The sequence below is a fragment of the Scardinius erythrophthalmus genome, assembly GCF_964197995.2.
Source record: "Scardinius erythrophthalmus genome assembly, chromosome: 11".
NCBI lineage: Eukaryota > Metazoa > Chordata > Actinopteri > Cypriniformes > Leuciscidae > Scardinius > Scardinius erythrophthalmus.
In genome coordinates, this window is record NC_138231.1 from 10,740,618 (window position 1) to 10,761,667 (window position 21,050).

At 39.0% G+C, this 21,050-nt stretch overlaps 1 protein-coding gene across 5 annotated transcripts in view; it reads left to right on the forward strand.

The window, feature by feature from the left end:
* hivep2a (HIVEP zinc finger 2a) overlaps positions 1-21,050 on the forward strand; it is a 76,311-nt gene that overhangs the window by 12,295 nt on the left and 42,966 nt on the right. The window contains exon 1 of one of the 5 annotated variants that reach the window (XM_081378223.1): positions 20,475-20,663. The exons of the other annotated variants lie outside the window; for them this stretch is intronic. The gene's annotated coding sequence lies outside the window, so the exon portion shown is untranslated. Of the gene's footprint in view, positions 1-20,474; positions 20,664-21,050 lie in introns of those variants that run through there. 5 annotated transcript variants of the gene reach the window in all.

Below are 21,050 nucleotides of genomic sequence, written 5' to 3' on the forward strand. Positions count from 1 at the left end.
AAAAATTATTTTTCAACCCTCATTCTGACCCTCTGTCTGGAATAAACCCTTTTTAAGGCTTTCAGTATTCGGTCACTGTTTGGCTAACGTCATGAATTGAAAAAAGTATCAACGCCCACTTGCTATTGCACATGAGAAAATGTATTGAAAACATTATCCATATAATATAATGTGGATGTTTTTGTAAATATGCAGGATATTGTAATGGTAAAAATACCTCTTATATGTCAAAAGGTCAAGGAAAATTGTATTTCTCACGTCCTTTATGTACTTTAAGATCCCAGGCTTCTTTAGTTTTTACCCTTTGTCTCAATTTTTGTTGTTGTTGTTGTTGTTGTTGTTGATTTCATATTCCTGGATGGAGGAATAAGTTTATGTATATCATTTTACTGGCTAATACATGAATCGACTAGGGCTGTGCCGGTAAACTTGACAACCGCACCACCGCGGTTGTAAAGCGCCACCGCGGTGGCTGAGTAGTAGGGTGGATTGCCCTAATGTGGGACATTTTTTGCTTTTCAGACTTTTGTAGAATATTACGACGTGAAGACAATACATTAAATCCACATCCAATACCTTTTTGGAATCCTCAGGGGGTTTTCTAATCAAATCAAAAGAGAAAATTCAGATAACCCATTCATAAGAGAAATTATAGACATATTAGTGCTCTTATTGAAAGTCGTCTGAGAAAATCTGCAGCTTCCTAATGTGGGACAGTTGTGTCCCCCAATGTGGGACACTGAAAAATCTATGATAAAAGACCAAAAATCACATTGATATATGTAGAATAGTAAAATCTTATTTTATTTTAGATTCACTGGAGAGTAGATTTAGGGACATTCCCTGCCCTGGCCAACAGTCTCAGCTGAGGGACCCCACCATCCTCAACAATCTGCCTGTACTCCTCTATGGCTCCTTTCATCCTTTCCTGCCTCCACTGATTAAGTTTCTTTCTCTTATCCTTTCCCTGTTTCTGCATCTCTTTCTGCATCTGTCAATCTGTCCCTGTCTTTCTCACCTTTGCCATTGTGATCTGAAATACATTTCATTGAATTAATCAGATGCATAAAATAAAGTGGAATGGCTTTATTGGTTTTCTGTGCTCAGATTCAGAGCTATTTTTCATGTTAAGTCAACTACCTTTTACACACACATGACACACAAACACACACACACACACACACACACACACACACACACACACACACACACACACACACACACGTATGCATGCACATGCACACATACACACAAAAAAGAGCCTTCAAACCGCCCCCCAAGAATAAAAAAATTCACATGACTGTAAAAATCTGCATTAACAGTATTGTAATATTGCATTACAAGACTAAAACCATGTAAATAACCATGTTTGTCCCACAAACCATGCCCCACCACACATTTTTGACTCATTTAAGTACTGTCCCACATTAGGCTGATCATGCTGTCCCGGATTTGGAAACCACATTTCCTAATGTGGGACACTAGGAAATTTGATAAAAATATACAATATATAGTTTATACACACAAAGTTAAACTATTTTTTGATGGACAAACATTTCATAAGCATATAAGGCTAAAAAGTAGCAGGATTGCTTTGTTTAAAATGTATTTAACTCCTTAATATCAAATTTGTTAAAACTCTATGTCACTGGCCTTTGGATGGTCTTCATACAAGATGCCTCCTGTTTGATGATTGCTCCACCCTCAAATATGATTGGACATTTGATAGGTCATGTGATTTTGATCACATGACACCACAGCTTTGTCTTACCCATAGCTTCACTGTCATTCATTTATTTATGGGGGACCTACAAACACTAGACCTTAGGTGTCCCACATTAGGCAGTGTCCCACATTAGGGCAATCCACCCTACCGGCGGTGTTTTGCCTAAAAAAAATGTTTGTATATGAATGCTGTTTTACATTAATATTATGACACACAAAGCTTTGTTTACAAAAGAAATAATAGGTTTAGCAATTAAATGTTATATCGCAGCCATGGAAAAGTTTGAATTCATGACGAATGAGAGAGTTGTAGCCTACGTGAGCCCATAAACTTAAGCTTTGTCGGCTTTAAATTCTGGTTTGCGATCTGGTCACCCGATTATTAGCGAATTTAAAAATATTCCATTAGTTATTCCTTATAGAAAGCTTGAATTATCTACTTTTAAACAAAACAATTCAAAACGAAAATAAACCGACTAGCATTATGTTTTCCGTATGAAGTGTGCATTTCTCATCGTCAACTTCATCTTTGCAGCTCGACACTGACACACACACACGCACACAAAACACTTTATTAATAAACAATTCAAATGTCTCCTTGCTATATTTGACACGTACATAATCATTACTTTTGCCGGTTCTTTGTGACAGCTGTTATGTGCGTTATTTGCAGCACTGCGTCACCCTCCGGTTACATGAACGCGTCACCACTGCATCAGCACCAGAACATGGAGATTTTATTTTAGAGAATGATCGCACAACAGACATTAGAACATTAGATATTCTATAATTAAATCAACTAATCGAATATTCAAAAATCGTGACTCATCCCTGCATGGAATCTCTTTTTTCTTTTCCCATATCTTCACTCGCGTCTCACCCAAAGACGCGTTAAACGTTTCTTCCTTTGTTCGCTTTTAGGTCGATTATTTTCGTATTCTTTACTGTGTTAAAGTAGAAAAACGCTGTAGGACAGATAGCCAACATTTTTACTTGTAAGTCAAATTATTTTTAACACAGTTTGTGCTTGTGAGATATATGATAATTGGTAAAGCGTCAAGTTCATTTTGTAAAGCGCGTTTCACACGCGCGGGTGATTTTAGTTTTGCTTTCTCTGGCAGCGCGCAAACAGCTTAAATGCCTTGCCCTTGTGGAAGATAAAATTCGCTCTTCATACCTTTTACTAGTAGAAAACATGAGGATATCAGAAACGAGATCGATGGTCTCTTTCCTGCTCGTGTCCACATCCCTCTCAAAGCGCAGAGCGGAAGGCTTTATCACGCGCCTTTGTGTGGAAAGTTTTTTTTTTTGTTTTTGTTTTTTTTAATAGATTCAACTTTATTATATTATGTAAGTTACCAGTATTTACTGATATTTATTTCAATGCTTTTCAGGCTTTAGTGTGTTGTTTCTTTTTTTTTTTTTTAACCCCCCCCCCCCCCCCCAACCACCGCAACACCGCCGGTATTTGGGTCCATTACTACCGCGGTGGTAAAAAACTGCCACCGTCACAGCCCTAGAATCGACTGTTATTATTGCTCATTATAATGTCTTTTTGGCAGTGGTTTGTCAGAAAGCTGGAGAAAATAGGAAACCCTGATTGGGGGTTATTCAAGGAGAGCTCTGTTTTCACTCTCTCTTCTCCTGTGGTGCTTGTTGAGCAGGTGGTGAGCTGAGCTCGGTAGGATTGGTTGGCAGAGGCTGTTTGTTGAGTTGGTGAGGTGGCAGCTGCGTTGAGCACCGAGCAAAAAGTAGCGCTTTCCTCCCTCCCCGCCTCACTTTCAGCACACCCACGTGCCACCCGCATGCCGAAAAGAGCTGCTCTCGCCCCACTCTCGCTGCGACGGGATGAGGGTGTAGCGAGGGGGTGGTGGTGTTGCAATCAGTGCAACGGAGTAATGAGGAAAGATTTCAGCATAGATCAATGTCGTTCATTAAAACGTTTTTATTTTGGTTATTGATAACGAAGACAAAAACTGCACATTTTAATTACACAATTTAATTAAATCCAATTGTTTACAAAAATATAAAACTGTTTAATTGTTAAAAATACTAGATATTAACAATGCACTAATGTTTAATATTTTGTTTAATTAGTTTTTTTGTAAACTAAAGCATTATTTTTCTATTTTTTCAGTTTGATGCAGTGTTATTTTAATATTATTTATATATTATCATAGTATTTGTAAATCATTTGAATTTAGATTTTATTTTTATATTTCCATTTTTCAGTTTAATTTTATTTTACACCGTTTTTTTTTTTTTTTTTTTTTTACAATTCTATAACTTCTAGTCTTAATTTCTTTTATTTATATTTAAGTTTTAGTTTTAGTCATTTTGGTATTTCAGTTAGTTGCCAAGGCTACATTTCTCTGTTTTTTTAATCAATATTTCTATTTTATTTTATTTCAGCTTTATTTCAGTGAAGGAAATTAATTTTTGATAGTTTTGGTTTTAGTTAACAATAACAACACTAATTAGATTCCTTTTTTAGTGTAAAATAAATGATTATAATATGATAAAAATATGGACTAGATTTAAACATTGTCTTTAAATCTAGTCAATATTTTGGTCATATTATAATAATTTAATTTGACTAGATTTAGAGACAAAAACTATGACTAAAACAAAAACTAAAAAGGATCAATGCTATGGACAGTGACTTAATCCTGCATTCAGGGGTAATTGTTTGCCTTTTTGACTGTTTTTAGTATCTGTGCACTATCTAGTCATTGTTTTGCTCATTTTGTCAGTCATATAAGATTTACTTCCTATCTCTATCATATATTCTCAATTTTTGTTCACTGGTGCAACAGCAATCTCATCTATCTCCTCTTTTTGAAGGTGACCTACTTATAAGTAAACGTGGAGTATTTTCCCCCATTGTGTGGTATAAGGCAGGTAATCCCTAATGTATGTCATCTGTCATCAAACACACTTGCATATGGAGGATTTGGCTGGTGATGAGGGGGTAGGCCACCCCCCTGCCCGCACGATAAGTGCCCTGCTGGGAATGGAGCACCTCCGACACTGGCCTGTTGGCTCAACTTCCCAGGTCAATAATCCAACATTCTGTCATTAGCAGTCCCACGCTGTTCCTCAGCAGCTGTCCTTCACACTTGATAGCAGTACACTGAAGTGCTTATTAAGCAGAGCAAAGGCTGGACAGTGTGCTTCTATTGACATAAATGAGTGGCGGATGACACTTAGCCTCTCTGCAATCAGGAAGGGTGCTTGCGATTAATTAGCGGTTGTCTCTTCAGCGGAAGATGCAGCCAAGAGGGCACCTAAGATGTTTGTCAGGAGACTAACAACAGCACACATGGGAATCAAGAAGCTCTTACTTAATTCTGCGTCAAACCAAATTCCTAGGTTTGTGTGAGATAAACAGAATCTGATAACCAACAACAACATCAAATTGAAATGATTTCATTTTCTATAAAGCTGCTTTGAAACAATATGTATTGTTAAAAGCGCTATACAAATAAATGTGAATTGAATGGAATATATTTAAGGCCAATTATTGCATTTATGCTACCTCTAAAGAAAAGTCATTTTAAGCTATTTTTATTTTTTATTTTTTTACTTATTGAATTATCATGTTTCTTTTTTCCAATTATTTATAGCGTAAAAGTACTAAAATAATTGTTAATGGTATCAAGGAGACAGAATCGTTATGAGAAATCGGAGCTGGAATCACTAAATAAACCCTTTTTATTGTAATCGTACAGTATTAGAAATGAGCCACCCTATTCTTTTCAATAGCCATTGAAAAAAAAAAACACACATTGGTTGGCCACAATTGAACATCTGTTGTCCGCCAATGAATTTAATTACATTAATGAAGTTTTACGAGGTGAGAGACAGAAAATAACTATTTTGGATGTACAGTACACATGTGGTTCTGATCTTTAGGCATTTGTGATGGAGGACAACTATGAATCTGAATCTGTGTTAAATGAATAATCCCTATCTTGCCCTCCTCGTAGCTTTTGACTGATCTATGCAGGATTGCCAACATTTTATATACTCAGGAGTGTTCATTTTGTTTCCTAATGAGACATTTTGTCATGACATGGCATCTTATAATTTGTTGTTCTTCCTTGCTAAATAATTCAACTCTGGACTCTTTGGACTACCCAATAGACTGCTTGGAATGTTTTTATTAAAACTGCCATCTTCACGTAGTCTGGTGATGAATATCCTGCTAAATCTTTCCCTTGCTCCAATTTACTGCAGGGATTAATAGAAGCCAAAGTTTAATTACGGCATGCGAGCGGAGACACATATTAAAGCTCTTTGTTCTCCCTGTACATGAAAGGTGATTACAGGTAGTACAGATCTATGTATCACTGCCTTGGAAATACACCTTAGTAAGTCACCTTTACTAATACTCAAAAGGCCGGTTATTTTGGGTATATCAGTTGATTTGGTTGTGATTAGGTTTTAAAGGCCAGTAAATTCATTTAGGCTACTTATTGTGTTAACATTTCTCGTGAGTATGTACAGAGAGGGTTACTTTTTGTCTTGATGTATAATCTCCTCGTTTCCCATCTTTGCTGTTATTTCATAACCATTGTATTGGGATACAGCCTTGTTTTATAACTGTTAAGGTTGGATTTAGGTTCTGGCTAAGGAAACTCTTACTATATCTCACACCGTTAAGATAGGGAGTTACAGACGTTATGAATCAAAGCTAGCAAAGTGCGGACAGAACCCACGACTTATTACTCACCTGACGTCTCTGTCACAGAATTTCTTTTTCCACCAAAACAGTCCCTCCAGACAAGTTGGAAAGAGATGTTGGAAACAACAGCATCATGGGATTGGGTTTTTCTAATGTGCCTCACAAATTAACTTGATATTTGTCTCTAGCTAGACAAAAACGTTAGACATTTCATATATTTGTACTCTAAATCAGGGCTGTAACGAGACACCATAGACATATGGCCAAATTGTCCTCCTCAAATCCATCATGCATCACTCTGTTTGACGAAAAGTTACATTTTTAGGCTGGTCTGCCTCAGTGGTCTAACACTCGTCAATATCAAAATGACTGAGATGGTCAATCAATTTAAAGAAGGCGGGATATACTGTTCATAGAAGCCGAATATGAATTACAGCATGATGCTTCAGTTTTAACGGTGCAAGAATGCGAGGTAAGATGTAAGTAGCTAAATATTTAATATTCAACAACTGTTTTATAGAAATGTTAAATGACCAACAGTATACAGTGATGCAACACTACTCTGCGTTTTTGTCAAATTTCACTGTTTTGAAATGAAAATATATAATTTATGTGATTCATAACAGAATGTGAAGAGACAAAAAGCATTAACAGGGCTGTTTTTGGCACATTAAGCATACGATTAAGAGTGAATGTGTGCATGTTTTAAAATAAAAAATTTCTGAAGAGACATGATCGCTTTATATGTTGAACAGATTGAGTTCATCAACTCACACATCAGTTGTGATAAACGGAAGCTCAAGCAAGTTTGCTTGACGTGTGAGAACCAATGAGGTCAGTGGCGACTGCTGACTTTTTATTGTATGAAATCGCTGTCAATCAAAAGGTGATGCGGCCTTTCGACAGACCCTCCAATCATCACGCAGAAGCCCGGAGTCCCGGCCAGCCCACTCCTCCATTCACCCCCAGAGACGCTGAGCGTCCGTGGGCGGGTCATAATCGCAGCATTTATCCAATGACCGTCTAGTTTCGAAGCACTGAAAAAAACTGTTCAAAGCAGCTCCATTGAAGTCAATGGACGCTAGGCTTCAACAGGGAAATGCACTGTGACGCTACGGGAATGTATGAGAAGGAAATCGAGTCAGCCGACCTGCTATATGTAGCAGATTCTGAACGAACTCATTCTGAGATGAACGTGTTCTAACGCATTTTTAGTCAATAAAATGTTAACATAATAGTACATATTTGACCATTAATTTTTTTACATTATAGGGGAAGCCGAGCTTCCCTTGCAGTCTTAAAGAAATCCCCACTGAATGAGGTTCATTCTTGTGTGTTACGCAGCACGTTTGAGCTTTCGCAATAACTACTGCGGTTCATTCTCGTGTTACGTTGCACGTTTGAGCTTTCGCAAGAACTAATGCGGTTCATTCTCGAGTTACGCAGCACGTTTGAGCTTTCGCAAGAACTAATGAGGTTCATTCTCGTGTTACGCAGCACGTTACAAAAAAAGAAGATTTGGTCCCCTCCAATGTTCAATACATGTTTATGGCCTTGCTCTAAATCACTGTATATTTTGAGTGAAAAATTGAACAAACCTGAAGTAGCAAAACTTTTGGTGTGCTGCCCAGCGAATTTCTGAGGCATTTAGATGCATGCGGGCTACTGATGTACATGCCTTTGAGTCTTTGCATTTGATTTGTGTTAAGCTCCTCTTCATCACAGGAGGACGGAGGAAGGGACGGAAGGGCCGCCACTCCTCCTCCTTTGACCCGGATCCCTTGATCAGCACATTCAGAGGCTTTACAGCCGCCTGCACCGCCAAACACGCAACCGCTCGACGTACAGTATGTGTGGCGCACGCCGCTTCAAAGTCCCGAGCTGTCTGCCTTGGAGCATTGATCCCAGTCTCTCTGAAAAAAAGAAAGAAAGAAAAACACTGACAATATTAGCAAAAGAGATGAGCCCTCAACTTGACGTGCGTTGAAACATGCCCTGCTTTGAGAGCCCACTGAGCAAGCTGGGAGTCTTGAATAAGACGAGTGAGGGGGGGGGTAACTACACTTCATGTCATGCTTTTTTAAACGCTTTTGGCTGTGAATGACTGTTTCTTCATGCGGTGGGAGTAACGGTGGCTTTTTTTTTTGCTTGAGCGACATGTTCAACCAGCTTGTCTGGGCCACCGTGTGACAGGAAGCATTGCAAGCAGAGATATTATTACGCTGACAGCCAAAACAAAACAAAAGACAACATTATTAGATGTCTTACCAGATGTGTGAAGTTTGCGATGAGATAAAATAGACCTGTGCTATCATTATTTGAGTGTTTTTACTTTGTTTAATCCATCTGGTCTTCTTAGCATGGTTTGTTTCATTATGCCAGCCTTGTCTCCTGTTGCCAGACTTTTGACTGTGACATAAAGTCAGGTCTTCATTGCAGCTTTATTCTAGCCATTTGAAACCACGTTTTTTTTTAGGTGCTGCAAAATGTTGAGGGTCAGTATGATTTTTTTTTTAAATGACTAAATTAATACTTTTATTCAGCAAGGATGCATTAAATTGATCAAAAGTGAGAGTAAAGGATTTCTATTTCAAATAAATGCTTTTATTTTGAGCTTTGCATCAAATTTTTTTAACTGTATTCAACATTGATAATAATAATACATTTATTGAGCACCAAATCAGCATGTTAGAATGATTTCTAAAGGATCACGTGACACTAACTGGAGTAAAGATGCTGAAAATCCATCACAATTATAAATTTAAATTGAACATATATTCAAATAGAAAGAATTTGTCTTGGTTAGCATAAGAGACTTCTTTCAAAAACATTAAAATAATCTAAACCCTAAACCTTTGAACATTTGTGTATATAATAAATCTTTATTTATTAAATAATTTATTATTTTATTTTTTTTCCTCTCTTTCGTACTATTTTTATAGTTATTGCTTTTTTTTTCACTGTGCAATATGCATCAGATGGTCATTAAACAGTTCATGGGCAGTCAGTGGTCATGCCTCTGAGTTTGGGACTATAGCCCAGATTTCAAATGCTATTTTATTTTAATTGTATGGTTTAAATGAGACAATAATAGTCTCTCAAAACACAAAACCTGATGATAAAAATCAGTATTAGATCACTTTCCAAGCCTCAAAATGTTTTTTTTTTTTTTTTTTTTTTTTTTTTTTGTGGTCATGAGATGGATGGATGATTACACAGTCGTTCATTTAGCTGGATGACTTTGTGATCTTGGTTTCCTCTTCTATCAGGGGTAGCCACCTGCTCAGTGTTATGTCAGTGATGTCTGCTTTTCCTTGCTCAACATGTGGTGTGATGTAGGGTGGTTGAGTGAGAGGAGGTGTTGCTGGTGCACGCGCACACACGCACGCACGCTCACACATGCACACACCGTACTGGGAAGGCTTAGGAAGTGTGAGCTGCCACAGTGTCAGGTCTCTGGTGCTCCCAGCAACCCACTCTGAATACACTCAGCTTCCTGCCTGAGCTGACAATCTGCTCTCTTCTGACTGCTTGTGCGAGCATGTGTGTGCATTTGTGCGTGCAAGTGCAAACACTGTAAAATTCTGTTCCTTTGAAATGTCAGGTGCGCAGGCCTAATGCAAAACCGTGTTAGTCACAAGGTGTCTATCTGTTCCCTGAAAAGATTTTACTAGCCTTGAAAGCTTTGGAGGAACAACATAAGAAAATGACTTTACTCTCTCTGGAAATTGTAACCTGCTAGTACGACGTCCATTTAAATGGAACCAAAATATCTCAACCCTTGCTCACTTTCTCCCTCCAGTCACCCTCTGGCCAAAACAAATTGTGTGGCAAAGCAGGAACATTTTAAGTGAGACTCGGGGCGCTGTTCCTGGAGGACTGGATCTTGGCAGGGCTGTACCGGTAGCGTGGCAGGAGGGGGGTTTCGCTTTATCTCAATTCTGTCTGTTTCCTCATCCCATCTGTGAGTTTGGCAGCCTTGTTAAACTGACATTGCTAGTCTTCTATCTCACCTTCTAATTTTTGCCCTGCAGCCCATCCAAGAATCGCAAGTGCATCCGTTCTCCCGTGCTGCTGGTTTCCATGGCGTTGAGGAAACGTGGTCTGTGGTGGCATGCCAGTTTGGTGTATACTGTGCACCAGTGGTCCTCCTTCCTGAAGTACTGTACAGGTTTTTTTTTTTTTTTTTTTTTTTTTACGGACTGTCCTCAGGCTGTTGTTTGAAATATAATAATTTCTCTGGTCATGATTTAAAGGGATAGTTCACCCAAAAATACAAATTATGTTATTGATTACTCACCCTCATGTTGTTACAAACCTGCATATAAAAAAAAAAAGAAGAAAAAAAAAAAGGCAATTTCTTGGCTTTTGTTACAAAAATCATACAGATTTGTAATGGCATGCAGGGGATTTAATAATAGAAGCCTGTGGAATTATAAAAAATATTTTTGCTTTATTTAAATTAAATATTTAATATTCACATACAACAATTAAATTATAATAATATATAAAACTATAATATAATTTATATAATTTCTAATATGATTTAATTTAATTATAATATTTAATTTATATAATTTATATTATAATTAATTAATTAATAATTATATATGAGTACATAATATAAACCTTCAATAAATATAGGTTTTTGTTATTGTAGTCACACCATTATGGAATTATTTTTATTATTTTATTTCAACACTGTAATTCTGTCAAAGATTGTTGCATTTTAGGTTCCTTTCCACAAATATATGCAGGGGCTGTCTGAGGGTTTCATAGCCAACATTTAACACTGTCACAGTTCTGGCAGTTTGCAGCACGGTGAGTAATGTTTTGAAGATCCAGGGAGGGATGCAGAAAAAGTTTTGGACACAGAGAGCTTTGCTGTGTTTACCACAACTGTATGTGGCTCCCAATGAGACCGGGGCTTGGCACAGGAAGCTGAACTGTGTTAATTTAATTAGCACTAAATAGGTATGATAGCGTTCTGCCCAAGCCGTTTTGGGATTGTAGGGACCCAGTTCATTCCCATTTGAGAGGGGAACTCCCAATTAGCCTACTATGTAGAGCCTTGAATTTTGATGTGTGAAATATTTTGGTCTTTCTTTACGGATATTTAGTCTTGGATTGGCATGACCAGAGTAGATGGAAGAGAATCGTTGTCTGGATTTTACAAATATCCTGCTGAGGGAAGCACTTTATTGGCTTAGACTATCTGCTTTGTGTAAATACACAGCACTGGAAGCCCTGGCAGTGGCGGGGTGAATTGATTTCCTCTGGTGGGACAGACCCTGGATTTGTGTGCAGAGGGGTGACACAGCTGCACTCTCTCTCTCTCTCTCTCTCTCTCTCTCTCTCTCTCTCTCTCTCTCTCTCTCTCTCTCTCTCTCTCTCTCTCTCTCTCTCTCTCTCTCTCTCTCTCTCTCTCTCTCTCTCTCTCTCTCTCTCTCTCTCTCTCTCTCTCTCTCTCTCTCTCTCTCTCTCTCTCTCTCTCTCTCTCTCTCTGTCTCTGTCTCTGTCACTTCTCTGCTGCATCAAGGCCACTTTCAACTCCAGTCCTTCCCTCTTTACTGTTTACTACTCCCTCCCTCATACTCTCTGTCGCTCCTACACTTTATCATGTTTTTTTTTCCTTCTGACACTCAGTTTTTTTCCCTTCTATCTCTGAATATATTGTCGCGTCTAGCTGTGAGTGTGCTTTAAGCACATGCTGCAACCTTGATAGATGTTCTCTTCCTCTTTCTCTCTATCTCTCTCTCTCCCTCCCTACTTGTCCTCTTCTATTTCTGCATCCTGCTGTTGTAGGTCTGTATTTCTCTCCCCCAGCGAGCCCATCTTTCCCCTGTGTGATGTCAGATGCGGATCTGGGTGAGCGAATGGGCATCGGTTCATGTATCTCTCGTTCTGCGGATGGGCTCTGGGAGAAACCTAAATTTAGCAGCTCCTCGCTCTCTCTGTTGTGTTTGCTGTGCATGGCTTAATTAGCACACAGCATGGCACAGTACGTTTTGGATGCATTATATAATGCGTTATATAATTGGATGCATATTTCATGTTGAATGTTGGAGAGGGAGGCTCTTTTCAGTCCCATCCTATAGTTGAAGATGAGTGCTAGTGTCGAGAGGAAAGTACAAGCTTATGTTCCTTTTGGAGATATGTGGCAGCTTGAGGGGAAACTGCTGCTGTCATTAAACTGGGAAATTCATTGCCAGTTCTGTCAAATCTGAGCTGCTAATCAAAAGGTTGCAAAAGGTAATAATTATCCAATTATATTGGCTTTGGATTTAGAACAGTGACAATATATTAAAATAGATTGATATATATATATATATATAAAAATAATACGATATCAGTATCAGGAGTCACTGTGGAAATCTCTTTGGATTGTTTTATAATTTTATAATTGACTGATTAAAAAAATTAGAACATTAGATTTTCTGCTACCATAAACTTTGTTTTGCAGCAAACGTATTTTTGAAGTCATTGTATAGTTGGCATCTTATCTTTGTTGTGCGTGATTAGCCTGTCAGAATCTCTCTATGAGAGATCAATTCAAGATGTTTTCTAGTACAACGTTCTTTGTAAACGAACAGGTCTTGTTGATTGTTGGAGTAATTGCTGAAAGCCTCAATGAGTCATTTCTTTTCCCAAAAGCGGAGAGGTTTACAATAGATGTTAACAAGCTCATGGCATGGCACCAGCTTACAAACATCTGACTGGAAACGGGCTGCAACATAATAACCCCTCAGGAGAGGAACATTTGTGTAGTTTACAACTGGAATGTTAAGTGTCATGACCTGGCCGTGATATTGTAATGTAACGTGAGTTAACACAGATACACCCAACTGAGTCATTCTTCAGAAAGTCTTACAAGGCAGATTCGATGGTTGCGTTTGTTTCCCACTGCAAGAAGCAATGTCACGGCATGCTGAGGTTTTCCTGGAGCAAACGGACGTTCTCGAACTGCTAACTGATTGCGATGCAATGGCCGGGGATGATAGTGGCATCTGGGGGGTGCTCGGAGGGGGCGCTTGTGACCAGGCCACCGCAGCGTGAGTGGATCACATTTCCTGAGAGACAGATATACTGTTGCCCAGCTCATTGACAGAAATTCATTTATTCGTCCTCTCCAGCAAACGATTCATGTTCACTAACCTCTCTGCTTAGCCTTGGAATAAATCCTCCCTCTGGAGAAAATAGATTTTTTTTTACCAGCTGTCCAGTCTTGCCTGCTTTCATAACCACTGGTCTTAGTTCACTGTTTACTACAGAGGTATCTTTGTGATATTTTTTGAAGCTAAGGCTACGTCTACATTAATCCAGATGCATTTGAAAACGGCGTTTTCGTTTCAAAACGGGTGTGCGTTTTCAAAAAGCTCCATCTCAGTGTGGATGGAAGGCCAAAACAGAGAGAAAAAGTTGCGTTTTCAAATGAAAACGTATTAATGTGGACATGGTCTAAAAGAACAGAAATAGTTTAAATAGTTAGGTTTTTTTTACATTGCAGAGGTCACAATAGTGACATCTGTTTCTGTTACCGCTGATTTACATTTAGAGAATATGAGTGGCTCATGCACTTACCCTCAGAATGTTCTTTCAGGGACATCCACCGGACAGCCTAGCATATTTTGAGAGTCCAACAATATGTCCAGTGTGCCCTACTGTTCACCCAGGATAAAGGGCCAAGTTTAGACCTGTCACACAGCAGGGTTGTGCACCATTCAGAATTGAGAATGCCTTTTAAATACCTTTAAATACCTTTTAAAATCCTGGATTTGAAATGATGTTGACTTACGGTAGCCAACACGATGCAAGAATTTCAATTTGAATTTGAAGGAAGTAGAATAAAATAAATGAAAATGAAAATAATGAAATTCAAAGAAATTTTAAATTGAATAAGAAAAGCATAGCTAAATAGATAAGACTTTTTATTGTAAAATGGATATTTGTTTAAAGATCTGACTTTTATTGATTTTTTTCGAAGGAATGAAAATAGCTTAAATTCAGTCATGAAAACATGTAGAGCAAAACAGATTACGCTAAACTGCTATAAAATCTAGAGTTCGATGCATAAGCATCACCCAAACGGGAAAATTCATGTTGTTCCAAACCAGTAAAGACTTCATCTTCAGAACACAAATGAAGATCTTTTTGATCAAATCTGAGAGCTTTCTGTCCCTCCATAGAAAGCTACACTACTACTACCACTGACACTTCAAAAACTTCATAAAGAGATTGTTAATACATATGACCAATACATATGATATTCTATAGATATGAAAATTTTCTGAAGAGACACGATCGCTTTATATGATGAACAGATTGAGTTCATCAACTCACACATCAGTTGTGGTAAACGGAAGCTCAAACATGTTGAGAGAATTGTATAATTCATTGCCTTTAGCTTTTGTGCTTGAAATTTCTTTTTAATGTTGTAGAAACGTGTTGTCTGAGCAATTGAGGTAATTTCATCTGCTAATGTTCTATTCACAGTAATTGTTCAGAGGTGGAAAAATATAATTTTTCAAATTACCCTGCCTCATCTGAGGTCCTTTTTCCATTCCCCGGTGGACTGCATCCGGTCCTGGGCGCTGAATAAGAGGTGGATGGCATATACAAAGCCTGAATCTGTTTGCTGTGTGTGCACTTTAATAGAACTCTTGTTCTTGCATTGGGCAGGCGGCAGCGGGTGAATCACCTGCGCCACATTGTGTTTTGGTTCGGGCAAGCGGAGGGGAATTGGACGCAACAGGGGGTCTTCTGTTTGGGAAGCCCCCGGTGTTCATTCCCAACACCAGCCAGCTGATCTGACTCAGGGCCAGGGCTAAAATTGGCCGTGCTTGTCTGGGCGATTTTTGTAAACCGACACTGCGGACAAGGGGTCTCTTTTGGGGTGGCCTTGCCCCCTCCGTGCCTTGCCTCTGAACGCAACAGGTGCAGCGGGGCAACTTGAGCTTTATGGAATGACATACTGCTGAGAGAGCAGCACTGGGGAGTATGCTCAGAGGGGTATTTGCTCCAGAAGGTTTCTTTCCCCCGTTTTTTTCCTTCGGGCAAAATTGGAGACAGCTGCCGGGGAGCGGCGCAGATAGGTAAACACGCTCCTGGGTTGCATAACAGGAGAAAGCAGGTCCCCGATGGAGCACGGAGTGTGAGCCACTGCCTTGCACTCCAGTGAGCAATTGTGCAGCCCTCGCTTGAGAGCCTGTTTGTTTTGGAATGGCTGCTGAGTGACTGTTTTCATCAGACTACACACGCACCCCCCTGAACTCCCACCGGGCCTCCTAGATCGGAGAATCACTCCTGCCGCGAGTCACGCCGGGGTTGAGAGGTCAAATGGTATACTGACACAAATTTGTGCACAGTTCAACAAGGCCTGAAGTGAGATGTCAGGAATCTGTGACTGTGACCTTGCAGTGTGTTGAATGAAAAGCTAATTTAATCTTGATTTTAATGAACCCTTGAGCTTGGAATGTGGTGGTTTAAGTACGCATAGCCTGAAAGTTGTATGATGAAAATCACAAAATGGTTTTCCTTCATGTCATAAGCTGTTTTTAGAATGCACAATTGTGATGGAGTATAAATGGACAGGATGGTTAGATAGTTTTCTCCTCATGATCACTTTGTATTTAAAGTCGAATAATCACTTCCCTTACGAAAATTAACCATGTTTTTACTATGATTCAAACAAAAAAAAAACATGGTTCTTGTAGTAATTCCATGGTGACCACAAATTAACCATGGTTTTGCTACAAAAACCATAGTTTGACTATGTTTTTTTTTTTTTTTTGGGTTATACAAATGGTAGTCAATATGCTAAAAAACATGGTTTTACTACAATAAAACCATTCGCATTCGTATTTGTAAGGGTTCCTGTATGGATGAACATTTTGTAGGCATTGATAGCTGGTGCTCTGTGCCTCAGTTCCAGCCTATCTTCAGGTTAATCACTTACTGAATCTGCAAACCCCTCTGTACTGTTAACATGTTAACATACTCTAATTGTGTGATTCATTTATGTGTGCGTAAGCTCTTGTTTTTGAGCAGTTGGCTGTGCTCTGTTCTCATGCGCTTGAGGGATCTGATGGAAAGTACTGTGCAGCGTTACAAATGAGACCCAGCACAGGTTGCCTCCCAATTTTCTCTGCTCTAGTTATCCACTATTGCAGGATTTTCCCTCTTTTTAGCATCTTTTCACAACCCTAGTACTTCCAGAAAATATGAATGAATGACTTCTAAAGTAACGCAGGCTCAGAAGAAGTGATTTTAGAATGTACCCTGCTGATTTGGCTGCTAGTTATATACAATTGTACGCTCCCTTGACAAACGCCACTGAGAATTGATGGTTCCTGAAGGCACGAACTTCTGTTGTCAGCTATGCAGTGAAACAAAACAACCCTCATTTCCTTTCTAAACAGACGCTTTTTCATTACAGCTCCACAAATAGATTTTGATGCAAACACATCGTTATAGAGAAATGTTTAATTATTCAGTATTAAATGAAACCACTTTGATACAGATATCAGAAGTTGCCTTTCTTGTACACCTACTTGGGAAAACAATACTTTCAGCAATACGTAATATTAATAGTTGATTTGAGAAAGGAGTACTGTGAGAATTAATGTTTCCAATCAACATTGGGTCTGTAAAAAAACTAAACAAATAGCAAAAACAATAACCAATATAATTTTTTTTTATATTATTATTATTATTATTATTTACAGTGAAATTTGATGTACAGCCAGTGTTTGCAATACGTTTTGTGTCTTGATCTGAAATGTCAAATTAAGAAATACTGCCTGAAGTGCCCTGAGGGAAGATGGTGATTGATTTGCCTCATAAGTACAATCCTTATGACATAGTTTTGAACAGGTCCATCTAATCTTAGCATTAATATGCTAAATATACAAGAAAAAGAGGTGGACATGTCTTGCATCTTGTTTCACAAGATGTCTAACTTCACTGAGTTCTCAGTGGCTGCTGATGAAATGATAATCCTATGAAAAATACCATGACTAATCAGTTGCAATATATCAATGTCAAAAAGTTCAAAGGTTTGGTACGGTAACGGTAATCTCACCAATGTGGCAGTTGGACAGTGACGTCACTTCTCAAGGAGGTAGTTTGTACAATAGATTTGTCATTAACGTCAAAGACGGAAAACTTCCATGAGAAGGGGGAAAAATAAAGGCCAATCCCAGCTAGGGGTTGGTGAGGTAAGCAGAGTGTACTGTGGTGATGGGAGGATCCTTCAGTTCCCTTGAGTCCCTCCCCTCATCCAGGCTGCTGATTAGAGGAGTGCTCACAGCTTGGCAAAGGCCCAGAGCCTCACCTCAGCCATTAAACTTGTTCATTCAGCATTAATGCCAGCTGAGATCTTGTTCCTGTCCTCTTGTCCCTTAGCCACAGACCTGTCAGGCTGCTTACTTACTGAGCATGATGCAAAGAAACAACCAGACGTCCACCCTGCCCTAGATCTTGTCCTAAACCGTTATCTCTTCTCTGACCATTACCGTGAACACGACAGGCCAGTACCTGTCTGCACGGATGGCATTGCAGCCTTTTTATTTGCTCTCACACTCAGCACATTGTCTCATCAGCAATGACTCGGGCTAAGAGGCACCTACATGTGGGCAGAATGTGGACTGACACTGTTTTTAGATCAAGGGCAATCACATTCTGAGCAGTTAAATATTAATGAAACTTCACCTGCCTAGTTTAGCAAGAAATGCACTATTATGTGTTGCTGCATGTAGTAGGAGTTTGTGTATATTTGTATGCATGTGGGCATAGGTGGATAAATAATTAATTTGTGCAACAAAACAGTGGAACATATGAAGCCTGCTCTGTATTTCTCCACAGTAAGCAGATGGCATTCTTTATGATGTACGCCTGTAGTGAATACCACCTGATCGTTCAGTAAAACAGGAAAAGATTGATTTAGATTCATAGATATTGACAGCGATATCAATATCTAGAAATATTTTTCCATCTCTAGAGCATGCGTTTGCTATATGGATTATTCTTTTTTTGCCGCGGCAAATAGTATCCCTCAACTTTGCAGTTAAAATCAACGTTAAATGACAATGATTTGTAAATAATATTGTATGGAAGAAATTTGTGCATTGTGATTAAAAAAAAAGTACACTACCGTTCAAAAGTTTGGCATCAGTAAGATTTTTTTACTTTAAAAGATAAATAAATAAATTAATACTTTTATTCAGCAAAAAATAAATTTCAAATAAATGCTGTTCTTTTAAACTTTCTATTTACCAAAGAATCCTGAAAAAAATATATAATGGATCACAAAACTAGCTGTTTTTAACGTTTATAATTATAAGAAATGTTTCTTGAGCACCAATTCAGCATATTCTAATAATTTCTGAAAAAAACTGCTTTGCCATCACAGGAATAAATGACATCTTAAAATATATTAAAATAGTTATTTTAAATTGTAATATTTCACAAATAAATACAACCTTGCTGAGCATAATAATACTTATTTTAAAAACTTTTTAAAAATCTTACCAGCTCCAGAATTTTTAATGGTAGTGTACATTTTAATAAATCATATTAATATTTCTAATATATCCTGTGACCTTGAAACTATCACAATGGTAGATTTGCGAGAATCAGACCATGAAAGACAGTAACAACCTAGACAAAGTGTTTGTCACTAGTATTTTATTAAAATTAAAAGCTAAATGTGCAAGCTTAGATTTTACTGGATATGCCATAATAAATACAAAGTATTTAAATGCATAGCCATAATGTATATTATAAAAAAAACAAGTATTTTGACAAATTTCCCATCTAAAACAGAGCAAATCCGACTCTATCAAAAACAATCCAACACATTTTAATGCGGTGCCCTATTGGATATCTATCGGTAGCTAAACCAGCAGAGCGGCTTACAGAGAGACTTGTTCAGACAGTGAGTGAGAACCTCCCGGGAACAGGTTTGGGTCCTTTTAGTGTTTTTTCTTTTATTGTCTGCGTTTCTGTGTGGGCGATGTCATGGGGGATACTGACTCCCAGTTGGCCAGATTCTCAGCTAGTCACTGAGTCGCTCTCCAGAGGTCAGACCTGGTCAAATATATTTAGCGGTGTAAATTGAATTCTGTGTTAAGGGCAAAAGTCTGCTGAATAGCTGTGTAGGTTTAGCTCGCAGATGTGATTAACTGATTCATCTTTGGGATAACCAGGATGGTTGTTATCATGGTGACTCCTGACAGCTTGATGTCATCCCGTAGGTTGAGTAAATGCTCCCTGGAACAGGGCCGCAGCTGTGGGCCGATGTGGCCATAACTCTTGAGCCGACAGCTCATTCAGGTGACCCTCAGAAGGGCTGTATTGCTGTCACTCATGACACAGAGTGGTGGAGGTAAATATATTAGCATAAGTTTGAATTCATCTTCTTTGTAGTGAAGGGGGTGGCCGGAAGTCTCCGCTCAGCAGCCTGGTTCCCCCATAAAAAACCTCTCTCTTCGGGATTGTCGCAGTGCACACCTGTCCAATGTCACCGTTTGTTCTGTTACAATGAAATAACCCTTGCTAAATGCATACACGCTCGCACAGGCTCGCAATTACATGCCGCGATCTAAACGCTAATCATATCAGTGTCTAGGCCTGGCCGAGAGTGATCAGTGAAAGCACATCTATAAAGGGATTTAGTAAGAATTAGCCTGGTGAGCTATTTATAGCCCTGCGGGAGGTGGGGAGGGAGGGGTGAGCGGTGATACCGTGTTGTTATACACCGCACTCTGTGGACAATCCCAGGGTCAAAGGCACTGAGGCCAGACTGCAATTAATTCACTGTCCGATAAGACCAGAGCGCCGTTGCGCAGAAATGCAAGCAAACGTTCAAAAGGTCGTCTGTGATTTTTCCGTGAAGTACTTTGCCCCATCTATTTGTGTTCATATCAAGCTTTTTTAGAGATTTAAAAGGCACCAAAACAGCCCAGAAGAGCAGGCACTGCGAAAGTACCTCTCAGCGTAGTCTGTTGTATAATCCCTCTAGGGGCCCCAATGCTATTTTTGTTCCTGGATATGCGTCACGACTGGGTATTTTCTCTGGTGACTAGCTTACATCAGTAGGTCTCCTAGTATACGCTCTATCAGCGAGAGCCTTCTGATTGATGGGAGTTTCGGCTGGGGCTGGCTGACGTTTTATTCCTGACCTCCTAGAATGGACAAGGAGAATTTGAGATCGGCGGAATGTTGTGGATAACCAAGGACCTTGAGAAGCCAGGTTGGTTCACAAATCCATTTCTTTCCCTTCTCGTGTTCTCTCTACTGATGCATCTAGCTTTGATCAGAGAGGTGATATCCCCGTCTGGGCTTGTAAACTGACGGGGCTGATGCGACCCATGATGACGGGTATGGGAGCGGAGGAGCGTGTGTTGTTTATCTGTGGGTTGCAGCAAGCTGTCAGTGACAGGGTCTCTGCTTGCTCGATTTCCCTGTACAGCTTGCATGCTGCCGTAACATTAACACAGAGAAATAACCTTGGATATTTGTTAGGAATCTTTTTCCTGTGCATGTCCCTTTCTTTTAACGTTTTCTCATGTGTTTATTCTCTCCTGGCGGTGCACTTGTTGTTATGCCATGTATTGTACGTAGCTGTTATACTTCCATT